Source organism: Schistocerca serialis, chromosome 8 (genome assembly GCF_023864345.2).
Source record: "Schistocerca serialis cubense isolate TAMUIC-IGC-003099 chromosome 8, iqSchSeri2.2, whole genome shotgun sequence".
NCBI lineage: Eukaryota > Metazoa > Arthropoda > Insecta > Orthoptera > Acrididae > Schistocerca > Schistocerca serialis.
This window is the reverse complement of record NC_064645.1, coordinates 509,383,185-509,407,106: the sequence shown is the minus strand read 5'-3', so window position 1 is coordinate 509,407,106 and position 23,922 is coordinate 509,383,185.

The following is a 23,922-nucleotide window of genomic DNA, read 5'->3' as shown; positions in this document are numbered from 1 at the left end:
TTTTATTCCTGGACAACCACACTTGAATACAAGAGCGTGGACAGTAGCATATTAGTTTAGGATATGGGTCGCTATTGCATGGTGCTTACAAAAAATCTCGAACCTCAAAGCCAAGCAAGAAAGTGTTATGTAGACGCACAGTGAATTTGAGCCCGAATGAACGGCCGTGTGCTATAACGCATATGATAAAGGTTTTCTTTCTATGTAGTCATGCTACTGAATACTTCAGATGATGTCTAACACTTCACACTTATTAAACTACTAAACAAAGATCTTTGTTTATTGACTTATCTTACGAAGTGAAAAGTCATTTGCTGTGTCTAATAGTTAGAATTTAGCGAGTGTGTGTGTGTGTGTGTGTGTGTGTGTGTGTGTGTGTGTGTGTGTGTGTGTTATGGGGAGCTACAATATTGTGAAATTTATGATTTCAAAATTTCTTAGTGCTGTATGGATAGTGGTGTACTAGCCCTCACTGAGAGGCCTCTGGCGAAACTGGGATTCTTTCATTTTCCTAACTTATGTGTACTTCAGGGAAAATTTCATTTTATCCTGCACCGATATCGATATGATCCACAACTAGCCAGCCGAGGCCTCGCAAGTACATCATCTCTGAGTGGTGACTTCTTAACAAGACACGATGACAGCTGCGAACCAACTGCGTCCCTTCATGCTTGATGTCTTCCTAGACGGCGATGTCATTTTTCAGCAGTATAATAGTCCGTGACTCGAAGCCAAAATCGCGAAACATTACAGTGAACTCACATTGATGTCTCGGCGACCACATTCGCCTGATGTAAATCCTATGCAACTCACCTGGGTAGCTATCGGGCGCCATCACTTCCTACGCAAATCAGCGTCCAGTTATTTACGTGAATTACATGATCTGTGCCTAAGTATCTAACGCCACATATCTCCACAAATCTACCAACAAAGTGTCGGATACCCGATACGCAAAATCAGTGATGTATTTCGTTCCAAAGACCGACAAACAAGCTAATAAACAGGTGGTTACAATGTTTTGGCTCATCAGTGTATGTGTGTCTGAGCCTTACCAGGTAACCATAACCAAAATGTCGGCAATGGATAAAAAAAAATGGTTCAGATGGCTCTGAGAACTATGCGACTTAACTTCTGAGGTCATCAGTCGCCTAGAACTTAGAACTAATTAAACCTAACTAACCTAAGGACATCACACACATCCATGTCCGAGGCAGGATTCGAACCTGCGACCGTAGCGGTTGTCCGGCTCCAGACTATAGCGCCTAGAACCTCACGGCCACTCCGGCCGGCGGTAATGGATCAAATTTACGTTGATAGTCCCCACTGAAAAAGACAATCAATTAATCGGGTTGTAGTCATTCGTCTCCTTACATAGTTAAGGATGCCACGTGCGTGATTACCGCAGCAGCATAGTTCTTGTAAATTCTGCGGAGTCTGAATTCGTAACGGCAAATCTTGCTTTGAATCGTGTGAGACTAAGACGGAAAGGAGTGACGACTCCTGTTGGCGCATGGTAAATTTGTTCCTGCGTAAATACCGTTAGATGAGTTCCCGCATACAGCAGGTGGGAGCGCGACATGGTGATCAGCGGCGGCACTCGCTTCCGCCAGTGCCGAAAACAGCTAGAAGAGTAAACCGTGGCCGCCCAATACGTCATGCTAACTGCGACCTGAGCTAAGTAGCGGCGCGTACGGGAGGCGCTTCACACACTAGGAAGAGGCTACCACAGACCTACGGATATTTCAACAATGTAACTCAATGGCCTGTAGGTCACATAGTACAAAAGTATAAGAAAACGTAAGATATCAAGATCTTTCACAACAAAAAGTTTCCTTGTATGAAACGAACATCTTGGTCCATGTTCATGGCGACCTGAAAGAGTGGCTCAAGTCATGTTACGAAGTTCACCCCAAACTCTACAGAACCAACCTAGGTCTGAACTACACCCTCCACACACTGCAACTTAAACGATTCACTGGCAGTTCATTACACTAGACAACATGGCGACACGTCACACCACACTACACTACAGGCCTACAGTCAGTTACTGTCTAGTCTCTGTGTTGTTTGCCCCATCGAAACCGTGCAGATTTCTGCGCCACTGTTAACTGCTTCTTGCGAGGAACCCGATTCTACACGGCTACTGCATGCAGTTCGAAACCAAGTGTCAGAAGGCGTGACACTCCTCTTTGGTTTTCCTGTTATAAGGGTCTTCTCCACGCTGTCTTAAATGGTTGCCAGTGCTATACCGTCCCTTGTAGGCACGTTAGACAGTCCGCATTGATACAGCTACACCTATATCTACATGGCTACTCTGCAAATCACACTTAAGTGCCTGGCAGAGGGTTCATTCGATCATCTTCACAGTAATTCTGTATTACACGTATTCCATCCCTCAAACAAAACGCGGAAAAAACGAATACCTATACCTTTCCGTGCGAGCTCTAATTTCCCTTATTTTATCGTGATAATCGTAGCTCCCCAAATTCGTCGAAATCAACAAAATATTTTCGCATTCAGAGGAGAAAGTTGGTGATTGAAATTTCGTGAGACGATCCCTCCGCAACGAAAACCGCCTTTGTTTTAATGATGTCCACAGAAACCCTGTGTCAGGTCGATTATACTCCCTCCCCTATTTCTTCATAGTACAAAACGAGCTGCCCTTGTTTGAAACTTCTCAATGTACTCCGTCAATCATATATCGTAAGGATCCCATACCGCGAAGCAATACTTGAAAAGAGGACGGACAAGCGTAGTGTAGGCAGTTTCTTCAGTAGGTCGGTTGCGTCTTCAAAAAAAATGGTTCAAATGGCTCTGAGCACTATGGGACTTAACATCTCTGGTCATCAGTCCCCTAGAACTTAAAACTACTTCAACCTAACTAACCTAAGGACATTACACACATCCATGCCCGAGGCAAGATTCGAACCTGCGACCGTAGCAATCGCGCGGTTCCGGACTGAGCGCCTGAACCGCTAGACCACCGCGGCCGGCGGTTGCGTCTTCTAAGTATTCTGCCAGTAAAACGATGTCTTTGGTTCGCCTTCCCCACATCATTTTGTATGTATTCTCTCCAATTTAACTTGTTCGTAATTGTAATTCCCAGGTATTTAGTTGAATTTACGGCCTATAGGTTTATTTGATTTATCGTGTGACCGAAATTTAACGTGTTCCTTTACCACTCATGTGGAGGAAGCTCACAAAAAAAAAAAAAAAAAAAAAAAAAAAAAAAAAAAAAAAAAAAAAAAAAAAAAAAAAAAAAAAAGGTTCAAATGGCTCTGAGCACTATGGGACTTAACTTCTAAGGTCATCAGTCCCCTAGAACTTAGAACTACTTAAACCTAACTAACCTAAGGACATCACACACATCCATGCCCGAGGCAGGATTCGAACCTGCGACCGTAGCGGTCGCGCGGTTCTAGACTGTAGCGCCTAGAACCGCTCGGCCACTCCGGCCGACGATGAAGCTCACACTTTTCATTACTTAGGGTCAATAGTCAATAGACGATAAACGACAGCATCATCTGCAAACAACCTAATATGGCTGCTTAGATTGTTTCCTAAATCGTTTATATAGATAAGGAACAGCAGAGGGCCTAAAAACAATCTTCAGAACACCAGAAACCACTTTTTTTACTCGATGACTCTCCGTCAGTTACTGCAAATTATGACCTCTTTGACAGGAAACCGCGAATTCAGTCGCATTGGTGAGACGATATCCCATAAGCACACAATCTGATTACGATCCGCTTGTGAGGTACGGCGTCAAAAGCCTTCTGGAAATCAAGAAATACGGAATCAGTTTGAAATCCGTCGTCTACTTCACTCAACATTTCGTGTGTGTACAGAGCTAGTAGTGTTTCACAAGCAAGACGTTTTCTAAATCCGTGTTGACTGCTTGTCATTAGACCGTTCTCTTCGAAGTAATTCATAATGTTCCAACACAATGTATGTTCCAAAATCCTGCTGCATTTCGACGTTAATGATATGGGTCTGTAATTTAGCGGATTACTTCTATTGCCGTTCTTGAATATTGGTGTGACTTGGGCAACTTTCCAGTCTTTGGGTACGGATCTTTCGTCGAGCGAGTGGTTGTATACGATTGTTAAGAATGGAGCTATTGAATCAGCATACTCCGAAAAGAATCTAGTTGGTATGCAATTTGGACTGGAAGACTTGCTTTTATTAAGTGATTTAGGTTGTATCACTACTACAAGGATACCTACTTCTAAGTTACTCATGTTGACAGCTGTTCTTGATGCGATTTTTGGAATATTTACTTTGTCTTCTTTGTTGAAGGTATTACGGAAGGCTGCGTTTAGTAACTCTGCTTTAGTAGCACTGCCAAGCGTAGTACTTTCATTGCTATGGCTCGGAGAAAGCACTGACTGGTCTTGCCTCCAGCATACTTTATATACGACCATAATCTCTCTGGATTTTCTGCCAGTTTTCGAGAGAAAGTTTCGTTGTGGGAATTATTATGCACTGAAATCTGTGCTAAATTTCGAGCTTCTGAAAAGGATCGCCAATCTTCGGGATTTTGCGTTTGTTTAAATTTGGCGTGCATTTTTCGTTCTTTCTGCAACAGTATCCTGAAGTGTTTCGCGTACCATTAGGCATCAGCTCCGTAGTTTGTTGATTTATTTGGTATAAATCTCTCAACTGCTGTCGATACTACTACTTTGAATTCAAGCCACATCTGGTCTACACCTACATTGTTAATTTACACAAACATTTCGGACAAGTACGTCCACAGTGCGGTCATGTACATGTCGAAACACAGCACCTTCTTTCTGTGATTCTGTCACGTCTCCTCTTCGATGTATCTCACAACCGTCTAGCGCATAGACACTACTTTACTCCATGGCTTACGTAGAATAAAATACATTTATCTCTCCAATGAAATTATTCAAAAACCTTGCCAGGAAGCGTGCCGTGCTATATGTGAGGCCCTAGCCTTTAATAATAGCGTCGGTCTTTGAACCAGACTAACATTTTCTCGAGATCAAACAGGAAATTACTCCATCATTTATTGGTTGAAGTTCCTCATACATAACTCTGTGACCACGTAAAAAGAGTCAGAGTTCAAGCAATACTCTTCGCTGAGTAACTAATGTTTAGCAGGAATATCAATGACCTCATTACCGTTCCTCGTGGCAGAGGTTACTACTATCTTTTACCTAGATGGTATTCGAGGCAAAAAAATGTGTTGCAATGGTTTGTTACACCCTAGTTACAAGAAGCCTTGTCACCTCTATTCACAGAATCTACGATAGTCTGTTGACAAACGAGTAACAAAGTGATATATGTTTAAGTACGACGACGCCACCTCTGCTTGTGTGAATGGATTAGTTCTCTGATATTTTTGCTGTCGTTTGATAACTAGTTTCAACCTCTCAGTGAGGTAGTTTATAAAGCTGTGTGGTGAAGTTTCCTGCAAGTAAAGAAACAGCTAGATCGCCTTGATGTGCTCGACAGTCTTTATGACGTTCCCAGCAAGGTTTCACCGTTGCAGCCTCTTCCTCCAGCTTCCTCCTTCCTTTTTGGTGACATTGTTAAATGGCTCTAAGCACTATGGGACTTAACATCTGAGATCATCAGTCCCCTTGACTTAGAACTACTTAAACCTAACGAACCTAAGGACATCACACACATCCATGTCCGAGGCAGGATTCGAACCTGCGACCGTAGCAGCAGCGCGGTTCCGGAATGAAGCGCCTAGAACCACTCGGCCACAGCGTTCGGCTGTGACATTGTCATCCATATTGCTGTTGTGGGGAAGAGTTCTTTAAGATGATACTCACATCAGTCCAACGTGCCTTTAGGAGACTGACATTGTTGTCTTGTGCATCGCAGCCTTCAGCGAATCGCGCCTCTTTTCTGTTTTAGATGTCACATTTAGCCGTATTCTACGATCGGCCTCTCGATCGTTGATCTCGTACATTTCAGCCTCTCTAAACATAAGCATACACTCTGCCATGGCTATTTTCAGTGAGAAAACCAGAGGAGGGGGTTCCTTCAAAGATGATCAACCGCCACCCGCCCCCATGTGCATCAGAAAGCGCATAAGAACACCATGCGAGAAACCACGCACATAAAGAAATTAAAAATTACATCACTGAAAAAAAGGATCCAGACTGGCTGAAGGCTGTAAAGCACATGGAAACAATGGCAGATAGTCTCATGCACGCAGGACAGACTTAAGTATCGCCATTCCCCAGCAACCCTTCCAGCACCTGATAGAACGTATGCCTGCGAGAGTGGAAGCTGTCATCAAGACTATAAGGGTGGGGCAACATCATATTGAATTCCAGCATTACCGATGGAGGGCGCCACGAACTTGTAAGTCATTTTCAGCCAGGTATCCGGATACGTCTGATCACATAGTGCATTCGCCATATCCAAAACTTCCTAACTGCTACACGATAGAGATTGATTCATTCTACTAGATGGCTCGTTCTCAGTCAACCACTGTCCAGGGACGTCGTTCGTTACACCACCTCAGCCGGCATTTGGAACTGACTACAGAACTGTGTGGCTTATGAGGAGCTGCTCGACCACTGCATTCCATCCATTCTTTTCAACTCACTTCGCACAGTCGTGCTAGCCGGAGTGCTGGCAGCACTTTGGACTCATGAGTGGCTCCTTCCTCTGATGTCGTATGATCTTTTTACGGCTACCCTACGCAATGCTCGACGCTCGCTGTATGTCAGCACATAATGTTTGCCTGGTCTTGCTATGACTGCGGTTTGCACTTCATAACCACATCTCCGACTGTCGACTTGCTGAGCCCCAGAAGAGTCGAAATGTCCGCGATGAATTCGTTACTTAGGTGATATTTAATGAATAGGCCACATTCAAAATCACTGAGCTATGCTGACCGAGCAATTGTTGCTGTTACTGCCTCTCGACTGACAACAGAATACTCCGCGCCTCCTTTTATGCTGGCATGGCCACCTGTCGTGACGTCTACAGGTGAATTTCGCATTACGTAGATTAGGTCGGATACTTTTGATCAGATACTGTATAACTCGTTGCCGAGAAGCTGTATGTCAGAGTGAAATTCATTGGAAGCATCCTAAGAAAATGTAACAGCCTCACGGAATACGTAGCATACAGAATACTCGTTCGACCATTTTGAGTATTACTCGTCACTCTGCGACCATCATCAGATAGGATTCATAGAGTATATGAAAAATATCCAAAGAAGAGTGGTCTGTTTCGTCAGGGGTTTGTTTAGAACACAGGAGATGACAGGCTCACCTTACTTTAATGGAAGACACTGATAAAAAGAGTTTGTGCTACAAGATATTCATTTCGACTGCGTTCGTTCATGGAAGAAAAAAAGTGACATATTTCCTCTCACAAACAGGGTGGATAAAAATATGGAAACACTACATATACAACAAATTAACAAGCCTAACACGGTGTAGGAAAACTGTTGGCGTTCAAAACAGCTCCCATTCGTGTCGGAATAAACAAATACAAATCCAATACAGTTTTCAAGAGAGGTTATACCATTATTCCTACAAAATTGTGGTAAGTTAGGCAAATGAAGATGAAAGTGGATAGCGATCACGCATCCTTCTTCCAAAAGTAGACCACAAAAGCTCAATAATATATACACCTGGTGAATGTGATGGCCGGGGGAGATGCGACAATTCATCGCCGTGCTCACAAAACCAGTACCTTTGTGAACAGGGCATGTCGTCTAGGAACACACTACCAACATTCGGGAAGAAACCTTCATGGGATAGAACTCGTAAGCCAAAATAGTCATACAGACCTTGGTAGTAACGCGATCTTGTAATGCATAACTCGATGTTGTTGTGGTCTTCAGTCCAGAGTCTGGTTTGATGCGGTTCTCCATGCTACTCTATCTTGTGCAGCTTCTTCATCTCCAAGTACCTACTGCAGCCTAATCCTTCTGAATCTGCTTAGTGTATTCATCTCTTGCTCTCCCTCTACGATTTTTACCTTCCACGCTGCCCTCCAATACAAAATTGATGATCACTTGATGCCTCAGAACATGCCCTACCAACCGATCCCTTCTTCTAGTCAAGTTGTACCACAAATTTCTCTTCTCCCCAATTCAAGTCAATACCTCCTCATTAGTTATGTGATCTACCCATCTAATCTTCAGCATTCTTCTTAGCACCACATTTTGAAAACGTTTATTCTCTTCTTGTCCAAACTATTTATCGTCCATCTTTCACTTCCATTACACTCATTACAAATACTTTCAGAAACGACTCCCTGACACTTAAATGTATACTCGATGTTAACAAATTTCTCTTCTTCAGAAACGCTTTCTTTGCCACTGCCATCTACATTTTATATCCTCTCTACTTCGACCATCATCAGTTATTTTGCTCCCCAAATAGCAAAACTCCTTTACTACTTTAAGTGTCTCATTTCCTAATCTGATTCCCTCAGCACCGCCCGACTTAATTCGACTACATTCCATTATCCTAGTTTTGCTTTTGTTGATGTTCATTTCATATCCTACTTTCAAGACACTGTCCATTCCGTTCAACTGCTCTTCCAGGTCCTTTGCTGTCTCTGACAGAATTACAATGTCATTGGCGAACCTCAAAGTTTTTATTTCTTCTCCATGGATTTTAATACCTACTCCGAATTTTTCTTTTGTTTCCTTTACTGCTTGCTTAATATACAGATTGAATAACATCGGGGATAGGCTACAACCCTGTCTCACTTCCTTCCCAACCACTGCTTCCCTTTCATGTCCCTCGACTCTTATAACTGCCTTCTGGTTTCTGTACAAATTGTAAATAGCCTTTCGCTCCCTGTATTTTACCCCTGCCACCTTCAGAATTTGAAAGAGAGTATTCCAGTCAACATTGTCAAAAGCTTTCCCTAAGTCTACAAATGCTAAAGACGTAGGTTTGCCTTTCCTTAATCTATCCTCTAAGATAAGTCGTAGGGTCAGTATTGTCTCACGTGTTCCAACATTTCTACGGAATCCAAACTGATCTTCCCCGAGGTCGGCTTCTACCAGTTTTTCCATTCGTCTGTAAAGAATTCGCGTTAGTATTTTGCAGCCGTGACTTACTAAACTGATAGTTCGGTAATTTTCACATCTGTCGACACCTGCTTTCTTTGGGATTGGAATTATAATATTCTTCTTGAAGTATGAGGGTATTTCCCCCGTCTCACACATCTTGCTCACCAGATGCTAGAGTTTTGTCAGGACTGGCTCTCCCAAGGTTGTCAGTAGTTCTAATGGAATATTGTCTACTCCCGGGGCCTTGTTTCGACTTAGGTCTTTCAGTGCTGTGTCAAACTTTTTACGCAGTATCATATCTCCCATTTCATCTTCATCTACATCCTCTTCCATTTCCTTAATATTGTCCTCAAGTACATCGCCCTTGTATAGACCCTCTATATACTCCTTCCACCTTTCTGCTTTCCTTTCTTTGCTTAGAACTGGGTTTCCATCTGAGCTCTTGATATTAATACAAGTCGTTCTCTTTTCTCCAAAGGTCTCTTTAATTTTCCTGTAGGCAGTATCTATCTGAGCCCTAGTGAGATAAGCCTCTAAATCCTTACATTTGTCGTCTAGCCACCCTTGCTTAGCCATTTTGCACTTCCTGTCGATCTCATTTTTGAGACGTTTGTATTCCTTTTTGCCTGCTTCATTTACTGAATTTTTATATTTTCTCCTTTCATGAATTAAATTCAATATTTGTTCTGTTACCCAAGGATTTCTACTAGCCCTCGTCTTTTTACCTACTTGATCCTCTGCTGCCATCACTATTTCATCCTTCAAAGCTACCCATTCTTCTTCTACTGTATTTCTTTCCCCTATTCCTATCAATCGTTTCGTTATGCTCTCCCTGAAACACTGTATAACCTCTGGTTTAGTCAGTTTATCCAGGTCCCATCTCCTTAAATTCCCACCTTTTTGCAGTTTCTTCAGTTTTAATCTACAGTTCATGACCAATAGGTTGTGGTCAGAGTCCACATCTGCCCCTGGAAATGTCTTACAATTTAAAACCTGCTTCCTAAATCTCTGTCTTACCACTATACAATCTATCTGAAATCTGTCAGTATCTCCAGGCTTCTTCCATGTATACAACCTTCTTTTATGATTCTTGAACCAAGTGGTAGCTATGATTAAGTTATGCTCTGTGCAAAATTCTACCAGGCGGCTTCCTCTTTCATTTCTTACTTGCAATCCATATCCATCTAGTACGTTTCCTTCTCTCCCTTTCCCTACTACCGAATTCCAGTCACCCATGACTATTAAATTTTCGTCTCCCTTCACTATCTGAATAATTTCTTTTATGTTATCATACATTTCATCAATCTCTTCGTCATCTGCAGAGCTAGTTGGCATATAAACTTTTACTACTGTGGTAGGCGAGGGCTTCGTGTCTATCTTGGCCACAATAATTCATTCACTATGCTGTTTGTAGTACCTTACCAGCTCTTCTATTTTTTTATTCATTATTAAACCTACTCCAGCATTTCTTCTATTTGATTTTGTATTTATAACGCTGTATTCACCTGACCATAAGTCTTGTTCCTCCTGCCACCGAACTTCACTAATTCCCACTATATCTAACTTTAACCTATCCGTTTCCCTTTTTAAATTTTCTAACCTACCTGCCCGATTAAGGGATCTGACATTCCACGCTCCGATCCATGGAACGCCAGTATTCTTTCTCCTGATAACGACGTCCTCTTGAGTAGTCCGCGCCCGGAGATCCGAATGGGGGACATAACTCGATATCGCTGCCCAAATCATCATGGAATCCCTGCCATGTTTCACTCTTGGGACGTAAACACGGCCAAAAGCTGAAAACTGCGTGAAACATGACTCATCCGACGAAATGACATTCTTTCATTACCGCACAGTCCAGGTTTTACGGCATCGGCACCACGTTTTTCTGTTAAGGGCTTTTGAATCACTAATGAGTGGTTTTGGAAATCCAGCTCGCCCGGCAGTTCACTACTTACGCAGCTACCTTCGTGCTGTTTTGGTGCTGACAGGAGTCGTCAAACACCAAACACTTGCGCTCCCATGGTTATGGAAGCATCCACGAATTTTCCCGTGTTCGAATGCACTGAGTTCCGACATAAAGCACTCCCAACTACAGAGAACATTCTTCTGACCACATTGCCACTTGCAACGTATTGAGGACATTACACTGGTACCTTTCGTGGTCAAATACAACGGCGCAACCTGTATTTTAGGCAAGTTTCTCCATTTATGTATAAGCACGCATTTCTCGCAGTGTTTCCATATTTTCGTCCAACCCCAGTATATCTTGCGCAATGACTGCTAAGACAAAATCAACGAAATTCGAGCTAATACAGAAGGTATTCGACAGCCGATATTACCGCGCAACCATCTGCAAATAGTTTGGCAAGAGTGGGAATAACAGTGCTGCTCAAGTAACCTCCGCAGCACAACTTAGGGTCGCCTGCGAAGTATTGGCGTGGATGCTGAACACCTTGTGATGGTGATACATGAAGTCGCTGACCGCTACTTCGATAATACAGACGAGTTCCACTATAAAATGTCCTAAAATAACATACACCAGTAGTATACGACTGAGCACCGCAGTGTGAGCATAAAACTAAACAACTCACGTAACACTATTAGTAAAGCACTAAACAGCATATGACTGCGATCAGTAGATTCCACGAGTGTCGCATCTGTATCTTTGCCACATACCCGTTAATCGCTTTTGTTAACTGCAAGGAAGTATCGCTTCCTGAATCAACAGAATATGTGTGATCCCGATAGCTGACTAAACTTTAGCGTACCACGCTTCATCTGAGTGAACATGCGCACAGTGTAGCTTTGAAGACGGCAGTTGCCTTTTACAGACGACACAGAAAGTACTCTTCTCGCTAGCCGTAACCTCTCAACAAGGATGCCTCGCAGCGGCAAGACTCTTTGTTTATTGTTCACGTCGGTGCGTCCCACGGTCATGCGCGGCCCTTGATTTCCCAGAGCCGACTGAGAAGCACGACCATTACCCGCAATATCTCTTTGTGCTAGGGAAGCACGACTGACCTCGACGGAGCCGCCTCTCTTTGGAGCTAAGGGTGAGGTGAGTAAGGTCTCCGGAAGATACCTGCGGCGATCCTTCGACCGATAATTAAGATTAACGATCCAAAACGTGAACATAACGGAAACGAGACCCACACAAAAAAGACCAACAACGAAAGAGCGCACTCTAAAAGCGTACTTTTTTTCAAAGTCAGTATTATATGTCAACGGGGTTACCAGAACTTTTTTCCCTTTCCTCCGTTTTTCGTAACTGATTTCATGTCTTCAGTTCCTGTGGCAATCTTCGTCTCTGCGCACACGCTGGATACCACGTTCTAGGTAATATGTGCTAATAGCAAAATCTTCATCATTTCCTATTCTCTCTAGCACCAAATCAGTCTTGGTTGTGTCACCACAAGGCCCGTACTCTCGTCCCCCACATCTGAAAGAGTTTTCTTCTCCTATCCTGCCTAGTTTCATTTCATATTTGATCAGACCATTTCATTTTTAAAGCCCTTCCACTGCACCGTGTATCAACTGCGTCTACTTCCTCGATGTCCACTATAACCACGGAGGCATTTAGTTTCCTGTCAGTTCTATTTCACAGCCATAATTATTCCTTCTCGTGCATTTCTGTTTTACCCGAATTTGAAAGGGTCATCGTAACCCTGTTCCACTTTCGCTTCTTTTTCGTTGCTTCTATACCAATAATAGTTTGTTAGTTTCCAGATCATTTAATGGCTATAATGTTCACATTACTGGTTCCAGCACTTGACTGCGATCTTCATTACTGATTAAATCACTAACGCAGCCGTCAAGATACATAACAATTACAGTCAAGCATTCTCAACATCATGAAGTCTTATAAAATATGTCAATGAATACGTCATATCGTTACATATTTCTTTTACTATCTGACGATATGACTTATTCATTGACATATTTTACAAATTTCAATGTGCCAAAAATGCTTAACTGGAACTGTTATGTATCCTGCTGATGGTGTCAGTGAGTTAATCGTATCTGAAGGTGACAATCAAGTGCTGAAACCGGTAATGTGAACACTGTAACTAATAAGCGATCCTGTACATGATCTATAATTTTAAATAAAAATGTATCAGTTCGGTTGTTCAAACTCTTGAATCACCAAAAGTTTTTCACCCATTGCTTTGAAATTTTGACACAACGTTGCATACAAATACGTGCATGTTTTTGAACACTTATTGGAGCGCCATATGTTGAACGTAGGGGACATTATTAGCAAAAATCTTGAAAAGCTCTTGACTGATTTACTTATGGCTTATCGCTATTTGATTAGAATACTACAGCGGAATTTTAATATGCGAAATACTGTGACTGAAGCCATTACCTGTTGAAGGGGTCTCTCTCATACTCTGTAACCGATGATCCCAACCGATGTGCCCATTCATTCTCAGCGATTTCAATTCCCAAACACGGTTACGTTTCCAATGACAATAAACACGGGTAAAGGTCACAGTAAGGGGGAAGAAGAGAAAGACAGAGAGGGGGCACGAAATGAAAATAGCGAGGGTGAAGAAGAAGATGGACAAAGAGGGGAGGATAGGAAATTAAGACGTACATCCAATTTACATACTTATCTTCTGTACCTTGCTCTAGTCTAAAACGAAACAGCTCTTACAATCAAACTGATAGTGTGAAAATTTCCACATACAAATAGTGATATTTCGCCGCCCTTACGGATATTATAATGCAAATGCTGTACAGTTATAAAAGTTTTACAGATTACTTTCGTCAATAATGTTACAACAGATATTTCTCTGGAAGTCTGTGAGAACCTCTCCTGGATCATCAATATTGTTCACAGACATAAATAATTTTCTTATTAGTACTTCCCATAGTGATTACAGTTCTTCGGAACATAAAAGTCTACAAACAAAATGGACTTTGTACTGAGGTGTTGACATATACTGACCAAGACGCGTTTCGCCCTTTTTGTGTGACAGGCATCTTCAGTCGATATTCTGGAATATTGTATTAGTTTGGATTTAAACACGCTAATTAAGGACTTAAAATAGTTCACAACAGGTTTTTTAAATAGCATGTAATAATTAATTTTACGCAGAATACCGATTTACCTGTTTCGTGTCGAGGTGGCGACAACTGGAAAGTCGCAAGTCAAGTGCACTTAAGTCACACGTTATCATCTGCAGCCTTGTTACAGCTGACGTCTTTCAACACACTGTCAAAATCAGATATCTGGTATTTCCTCTTCTTCTGTTACAGGACGACAATTATTGAACTATATAAAAAAAACGTAGCTTAGTTACAAACTATGGCGTGCACACACTTTATTCAACATATAATCGTCACTACAGATATTCGGATATGTTACGATCTGTTCGATATGCCTGCCATCATTGGCGATGATGTGACGCAGACGAATAGCGAAATTCTGGTTGCCCCGCTGCAGTGTCGCAATATCGATGCTGCCGATGACCGCCTGAAACGCTGTTTTCAGCTCAGCAATGGTTTTCGAGTGTTTCCTATACACCTTGTCTTTAATATAGCTCCAAAAAAAGGAGTACATGTGTTCAGATCCGGAGAAATGGTGGCCAATCGAAGCCCATGCCAGTGGCATTTGGGTACCCCAGAGCTAGAATGCTGTCCCCAAAGTGCTCCTCCAGGACATCAAACACTCTCCTGCTTCGATGGGGTCGAGCTCCGTCTTGCATGAACCACATCTTGCCGAAATCAGGGTCACTATGGATAGCGGAGATGAAGTCATCTTCCAAAACCATCACGTACTGCTCGATAGTGACCGTGCCCTGAACGAATGTTGCACCAATTATTCCGTGACTGCACGCTGCACACCACAGAGTCTCCCGTTGAGGCTGAAGAGACTTCTCGATCGCGAAATGTAGATTCTCAGACGCCCAAATGCGCCAGTTTTGCTTATTGACGAACCCATCCAAATGAAAATTGGCTTCGTCGCTACACCAAACCATATTCACATCAAACTCCTGTTCGTCAATTCCGTGGACAATAGTGTTGGCGAAACAACCGCTGGCCCTGGGGCCTAATGGCTGATAGGACTGAATTTTGTATGGGAAGTGATGCACGTCAACAACAATTTGTCGCAGTGTCTCCCGGTTGATTTCCACTTGTTGTCCAGCTCGTCTGATCGATTTCCTGGAGCTTGTTTGAAACACAGCGCATGTCTTCTCGATGTTTTCAGGCGTTTTCAATCTTTTTTTCCAACACTGTCATCACGAACGCTTCTTGTTCTCTCAAACTTGCGAATCAAATTCTTGATTGTTAGCACACTTGGACCGGTCGCCTTCAGCTTGAACTCAGTCGCAAACTTCCTTTGTACCGCAGTTAGGCTGGTATTGCTCGTATAATAGGCCTTCACAAGCGCTATACGCTCAGGCACGCTGTACCGGACGTTTTCACGTGCAAACGGCCGACAATAACGAGGCGTGTGCGCATGCGCACAATAATTTCCATATGCCCCGCAGCCAACCGTTGAGTTTGAACATCCTAACGCAAACGATTTTATTTCATGTAGTTCAATAATTGCCGCCCTGTTACTGAACTGTCTGTCTTTGTCTGAACGATTTTCTACGTTTTCTATTTACGAGGGAATTTCTTTGCCTTTTGGAGTGAATTATTGTTGTAGTAACTGTGTTAATTTATTTTATTTTATCTTGCGCTAAAGTGCGTGATTTCCGTGTACAGGCCACGACATCTGATAATCTCTGCCGTTTCAACGCTACTGTTCGCTTAGGCTACTGAACGTAGAGACACTGCTCTCTTGGTCTAACAGTTCTCATTGTCACAGATGGCGAGTATTCTAAGTGCACGTTTAGAATGTTGACGTAAGACACATCACTCACTGACCTACAGTATTGGTGATTCTGTGGGATATTCAGTTCAGTCTTTAAGCTCAACGACTGTTTACATCTGCTCTGCGCTTACCTCGTTGGCTCCACTACCACTATCGTGTAAATAAGGCGATAACGTCTTTGTCGACATCGTGCGTAGCCCTGTTCAATGATATGTTCCAGTATTAGCCTCAAGCGCTGTACAGAACCCACGCAAAACCCAAACCAGGATGGGTGGAAGGGAATTTGAACATTTCTCGTCCCCTAGACCAAGCTCCGCGACACTCAGCACAAGACGAACGGCTGATTCGGGTCTCCTGCGAAAATACCAGGAAAGAATCGCGTATCTCGCGATCTGCTCATATTCAAAAATAATGTGTAGTTTTTCTCGAGAACCACTCTAGCGCTTAGAATATCCAAAACGTGTTTGTGGACCCATAAATACGTCAAACTTGTCCAAGGGCTATGCTAGTCTAAGTATCAATCCAATTTCAGTGTATGCGCCCCGAAAAGAGCTGCTAGTGTTCTAGTAAGCCAGTTTAGTCCACAGAAAACTGCTAAGTGGACGCGCAGGGAATTTAAACGAGATTATTTTGATGGAAAGCGGCACTGTTCTTCCGAAACGCTGTTGTTTAATGTGCAGTTCCAATATTTCATGTAAACTGTGAAACAATGCGTCTGGCTTGATCATCTACACTCCTGGAAATTGAAATAAGAACACCGTGAATTCATTGTCCCAGGAAGGGGAAACTTTATTGACACATTCCTGGGGTCAGATACATCACATGATCACACTGACAGAACCACAGGCACATAGACACAGGCAACAGAGCATGCACAATGTCGGCACTAGTACAGTGTATATCCACCTTCGCAGCAATGCAGGCTGCTATTCTCCCATGGAGACGATCGTAGAGATGCTGGATGTAGTCCTGTGGAACGGCTTGCCATGCCATTTCCACCTGGCGCCTCAGTTGGACCAGCGTTCGTGCTGGACGTGCAGACCGCGTGAGACGACGCTTCATCCAGTCCCAAACATGCTCAATGGGGGACAGATCCGGAGATCTTGCTGGCCAGGGTAGTTGACTTACACCTTCTAGAGCACGTTGGGTGGCACGGGATACATGCGGACGTGCATTGTCCTGTTGGAACAGCAAGTTCCCTTGCCGGTCTAGGAATGGTAGAACGATGGGTTCGATGACGGTTTGGATGTACCGTGCACTATTCAGTGTCCCCTCGACGATCACCAGTGGTTACGGCCAGTGTAGGAGATCGCTCCCCACACCATGATGCCGGGTGTTGGCCCTGTGTGCCTCGGTCGTATGCAGTCCTGATTGTGGCGCTCACCTGCACGGCGCCAAACACGCATACGACCATCATTGGCACCAAGGCAGAAGCGACTCCCATCGCTGAAGACGACACGTCTCCATTCGTCCCTCCATTCACGCCTGTCGCGACACCACTGGAGGCGGGCTGCACGATGTTGGGGCGTGAGCGGAAGACGGCCTAATGGTGTGCGGGACCGTAGCCCAGCTTCATGGAGACGGTTGCGAATGGTCCTCGCCGATACCCCAGGAGCAACAGTGTCCCTAATTTGCTGGGAAGTGGCGGTGCGGTCCCCTACGGCACTGCGTAGGATCCTACGGTCTTGGCGTGCATCCGTGCGTCGCTGCGGTCCGGTCCCAGGTCGACGGGCACGTGCACCTTCCGCCGACCACTGGCGACAACATCGATGTACTGTGGAGACCTCACGCCCCACGTGTTGAGCAATTCGGCGGTACGTCCACCCGGCCTCCCGCATGCCCACTATACGCCCTCGCTCAAAGTCCGTCAACTGCACATACGGTTCACGTCCACGCTGTCGCGGCATGCTACCAGTGTTAAAGACTGCGATGGAGCTCCGTATGCCACGGCAAACTGGCTGACACTGACGGCGGCGGTGCACAAATGCTGCGCAGCTAGCGCCATTCGACGGCCAACACCGCGGTTCCTGGTGTGTCCGCTGTGCCGTGCGTGTGATCATTGCTTGTACAGCCCTCTCGCAGTGTCCGGAGCAAGTATGGTGGGTCTGACACACCGGTGTCAATGTGTTCTTTTTTCCATTTCCAGGAGTGTATTTCGGGTAGTAGCCATAACATGATATGTTGGAACTCATGCAGAGGAAAATAAGCGGATATTTTCATTGCTCCACTGATCAATCAGACGGTTTATTTTATGACTTATTATTCTTCCGAAAACATTAAGGTATAGTTAATTTGGTAACGTACAGGGAGAACAGCAGATTCAAATGGGTGTAGGTTGCTGTAGCTATACTGAAATGATGAGCTTTGTACACGGGAGACTAACAGGTACACTGTGTCTAATTAGGCTTTGGACTGAAGACAGCAACAAACTAATCTGTTACTACCACCACCACCACCAACACCACCGCCACCACCACTATTTACGCAGTAGGAACTACCGTCAGAGAACTGCTGCCTCTGTATCACGGAGTCCCGGGTTCGATTCCCGAGAGGGTTGGGGATTTTCTCCGCCCGTGGACTGGGTGCTTGCGTTGTCCTAATCATTTCATCATTATCATCATCATCATCATCATCATTCGTGTCAGTGGCTTGATTGGTCTGTGAAAGAAATTGGACTGTGAAAAAATTGGGACTTTGTAGGCGCTGATGACCGCGCAGTTGACACTCCACAAACCAAACACAATCGTCAAACACAGTCACAGAAGCACAATTTTATGACTCATGTGGTACATACAGTTGCATTTATTGCATTTAATTCATATATTCCTGAACCAGAAAATTTAAATTTCTCTCCTGTCACAGTTCCTATTTTTCCTACAGCAAGTGTGCAACAAGAAAGTATACGTTCAGTGAAAAGCATTATTGCGACATACTGTCAGTTGGAAACCTGTATTGAATTCGTCTAGTGTCTACACAAGAACCAATCGATACACGGAGCGTAAAGTAAGTGATAAAACATGGCCTTGTAGCTGTAAGCAGATAGATGACAGTGTGCTGCCCGGGAACGCTACATGTCCCATACCAATATATGTATAGTCAATTAATTATCTTTTACTCTACAGACCCCCCCCCCCATGAACCATGGACCTTGCCGTTGGTGGGGAGGCTTGCGTGCCTCAGCGATACAGATGGCCGTACCGTAGGTGCAACCACAACGGAGGGGTATCTGTTGAGAGGCCAGACAAACATGTGGTTCCTGAAGAGGGGCAGCAGCCTTTTCAGTAGTTGCAGGGGCAACAGTCTGGATGATTGACTGATCTGGCTTTGTAACATTAACCAAAACGGCCTTGCTGTGCTGGTACTGCGAACGGCTGAAAGCAAGGGCCGTAATTTCTCCCGAGGACATGCAGCTTTACTGTATGATTAAATGATGATGGCGTCCTCTTGGGTAAAATATTCCGGAGGTAAAATAGTCCCCCATTCGGATCTCCGGGCGGGGACTACTCAAGAGGACGTCGTTATCAGCAGAAAGAAAACTGGCGTTCTACGGATCGGAGCGTGGAATGTCAGATCCCTTAATCGGGCACATAGGTTAGAAAATTTAAAAAGGGAAATGGATAGGTTAAAGTTAGATATAGTGAGAATTAGTGAAGTTCGGTGGCAGGAGGAGCAAGACTTTTGGTCAGGTGATTACAGGGTTATAAATACAAAATCAAATAGGGATAATGCAGGAGTAAGTTTAATAATGAATAAAAAAATAGGAGTGCGGGTTAGTTACTACAAACAGCATAGTGAACGCATTATTGTGGCCAAGATAGACACAAAGCCCATGCCTACTACAGTAGTACAAGTTTATATGCCAACTAGCTCTGCAGATGATGAAGAAATTGATGAAATGTATGACGCGATAAAAGAAATTATTCAGGTAGTGAAGGGAGACGAAAATTTAATAGTCATGGGTGACTGGAATTCGTCAGTAGGAAAAGGGAGAGAAGGAAACATAGTAGGTTAATATGGATTGGGGGGAAAAAATGAAAGAGGAAGCCGCCTTGTAGAATTAGCATAACTTAATCATAGCTAACACTTGGTTCAAGCATCATGAAAGAAGGTTGTATACCTGGAAGAATCCTGGAGATACTAAAAGGTATCAGATAGATTACATAATGGTAAGACAGAGATTTAGGAACCAGGTTTTAAATTGTAAGACATTTCCAGAGGCAGATGTGGATTCTGACCACAATCTATTGGTTATGAACTGCAGATTGAAACTGAAGAAACTGCAAAAAGGCGGGAATTAAAGGAGATGGGTCCTGGATAAACTGAAAGAACCAGAGGTTGTACAGAGTTTCAGGGAGAGCATAAGGGAACAATTGGGGGAAAGAAATACAGTAGAAGAAGAATGGGTAGCTCTGAGGGATGAAGTAGTGAAGGCAGCAGAGGATCAAGTAGGTAAAAAGACGAGGGCTAATAGAAATCCTTGGGTAACAGAACAAATATTGAATTTAATTGATGAAAGGAGAAAATATAAAAATGCAGTAAATGAAGCAGGCAAAAAGGAATACAAACGTCTCAAAAATGAGATCGACAGGAAGTGCAAAATGGCTAAGCAGGGATGGCTAGAGGACAAATTTAAGGATGTAGAGGCTTGTCTCACTAGGGGTAAGATAGATACTGCCTACAGGAAAATTAAAGAGACCTTTGGAGAGAAGAGAACCACTTGTATGAATATCAAGAGCTCAGATGGCAACCCAGTTCTAAGCAAAGAAGGGAAGGCAGAAAGGTGGAAGGAGTATATAGAAGGTTTATACAAGGGCGATGTACTTGAGGACAATATTATGGAAATGGAAGAGGATGTAGACGAAGATGAAATGGGAGATAAGATACTGCGTGGAGAGTTTGACAGAGCACCGAAAGACCTGAGTCGAAACAAGGCCCCGGAAGTAGACAACATTCCATTAGAACTACTGATGGCCTTGGGAGAGCCAGTCATGACAAAACTCTACCATCTGGTGAGCAAGATGTATGAGACAGGCGAAATACCCACAGACTTCAAGAAGAATATAATAATTCCAATCCCAAAGAAAGCAGGTGTTGACAGATGTGAAAACTACCGAACTATCAGTTTAATAAGTCACAGCTGCAAAATACTAACGCGAATTCTTTACAGACGAATGGAAAAACTGGTAGAAGCGGACCTTGGGGAAGATCAGGTTGGATTCCGTAGAAATGTTGGAACACGTGAGGCAATACTAACCTTACGACTTATCTTAGAAGAAAGATTAAGAAAAGGCAAACCTACGTTTCTAGCATTTGTAGACTTAGAGAAAGCTTTTGACAACGTTAACTGGAATACTCTCTTTCAAATTCTGAAGGTGGCAGAGGTAAAATACAGGGAGCGAAAGGCTATTTACAATTTGTACAGAAACCAGATGGCAGTTATAAGAGTCGAGGGGCATGAAAGGGAAGCAGTGATTGGGAAAGGAGTGAGACAGGGTTGTAGCCTCTCCCCGATGTTATTCAATCTGTATATTGAGCAAGCAGTAAAGGAAACAAAAGAAAAATTCGGAGTAGGTATTAAAATCCATGGAGAAGAAGTAAAAACTTTGAGGTTCGCCGATGACACTGTAATTCTGTCAGAGACAGCAAAGGACTTGGAAGAGCAGTTGAACGGAATGGACAGTGTCTTGAAAGGAGGATATAAGATGAACATCAACAAAAGCAAAACGAGGATAATTGAATGTAGTCTAATTAAATCGGGTGATGCTGAGGGGATTAGATTAGGAAATGAGACACTTAAAGTAGTAAAGGAGTTTTGCTATTTAGGGGGTAAAATAACTGATGATGGTCGAAGTAGAGAGGATATAAAATGTAGACTGGCAATGGCAAGGAAATCGTTTCTGAAGAAGAGAAATTTGTTAACATCGAGTATAGGTTTAAGTGTCAGGAAGTCGTTTCTGAAAGTATTTGTATGGAGTGTAGCCATGTATGGAAGTGAAACATGGACGATAACCAGTTTGGACAAGAAGAGAATAGAAGCTTTCGAAATGTGGTGCTACAGAAGAATGCTGAAGATAAGGTGGGTAGATCATGTAACTAATGAGGAGGTATTGAATAGGATTGGGGAGAAGAGAAGTTTGTGGCACAACTTGAGTAGAAGAAGGGATCGGTTGGTAGGACATGTTTTGAGGCATCAAGGGATCACAAATTTAGCATTGGAGGGCAGCGTGGAAGGTAAAAATCGTAGAGTGAGACCAAGAGATCAATACACTAAGCAGATTCAGAAGGATGTAGGTTGCAGTAGGTACTGGGAGATGAAGAAGCTTGCACAGGATACAGTAGCATGGAGAGCTGCATCAAACCAGTCTCAGGACTGAAGACCACACAACAACAACACTCTACAGACCAGTGATAATGACGAACATGAATAGGTGTAACATGTCTGGCTAAAAATAGCAAACATTCAGTTGCAAAAGGCGAATAATATTTGTTTTTAACTACATCGTTATCATATTTAACTTTGAAGATACGAACGCGCGCAGACATTACTTTTCGTGCTCTTCTGCAATTTCCAGTTTTCACTACACTGCCACCGCTGAGTTGGTGGCTGACAGTGGCATAAGATGAGGGGGTTTTGGAGAGCGAGGGAGGGGGGGGGGGGGAGGTTAACGCGAGTTGTGTGATCGGAAACGACAGAGCTTCCACATGCGGACCTGGGCAAGGCTGCTGTATCCCCTAACTGCCAGCAGTTCATAATTAAGACCCGACTTACGAGTGCAAAGAAGTCTGCTGAGATCACAATATTTCAATCTGTTTATTTTAGTCGGCTCTGACATATTCTGAAAATATTGTTAAAAAGTTCCTGCATGCTCTCCTACGTACACTGACTGACAAGAGACGCGTCTAACTTCCGTATATGCTTGATCTGTCGAAATTATCTGTGAGTGTGTGCTTGTTCTGAGATTTTTCTGCGTTACGTTGCTCGTCCTGTATCCGATTTGAGGTCCCTATTTCTATTCTGTGACCAATTTTATTGTTGTCGGTGACCTTGTTCTTTTGTTCAGATTCTTACTCTGTTACGTCCTGTGTGTTACCATTGTCTGTGTGCTGAGCTCATCTCTGTTGCTGTGCAAGGTCTTGTGTGTACCTGGCTCATTTATTACCGGTCCATTCATATATTTATGGATTCAGTTTCTGTACCAAACGTGTATCACGAACATTCTCGGCGCTTTTTGTTTCATTATGTTAAGCTCCTGTGTGCAGCTCTGGTTAATCTGTCGAGCACGAATCTGAGGCTTTCATGTCTGTGAGTCAGTGATTGATGTGACTGGACGTGAATGGTGGTGTTTGCGGTTTTCTTGTATACTGTAAAATCATTTGTGTTGCTTATTCCCTTTACGGCAAGATCCAGAAAATTAGTGTCTTGTCTGTTTCCATTTGTAAAGTGAAATGAATTTCATGGTGTACATTGTTTATTTTCTCATGTAGCTCTTTTTATGCGTGTATGAGGTTCATTAATATATTCTTAGCCAATATATTCACGAACAGCCAGGAATACATTGTCTTCAAACACATAATAAAACCAAGATATACAAATTTATGTACTGGAACCACTATGTCGATGATGAAATATGCCTAACTGATGAACCAAGTAAGTACAAACATAACACAGCTACATGAGAAATTGTGATCGGCTCCTTATTAAATCTCCTAATCGATGAAACACTATTAGCTACAGAACTATTGCTCACAAGAGCGTGAAACTCCATCTCCTGGAGAGCTCAGACATCCGAAACATAGCTCCGAAAACAAAATAATAGGCCCTCTTAGAATGCAATTCCAATAATCGGAAAATATTTTACCAACAGTAACTAATCATACACCAACACAATGATCTTGAGTTAAGGCGCTGATGATCACGTTCTTTAGCGTCAAACAATTTTAAATCCCACCACCCATTCAACCGTGGTCTCACGAATGACTTGCTACTCGGCTTCGGCGGCCAGACTCTCACTAACGGCCAAATAGGTATCCTATCCCTATAGAGAATATCATTTATTACTTGACATCA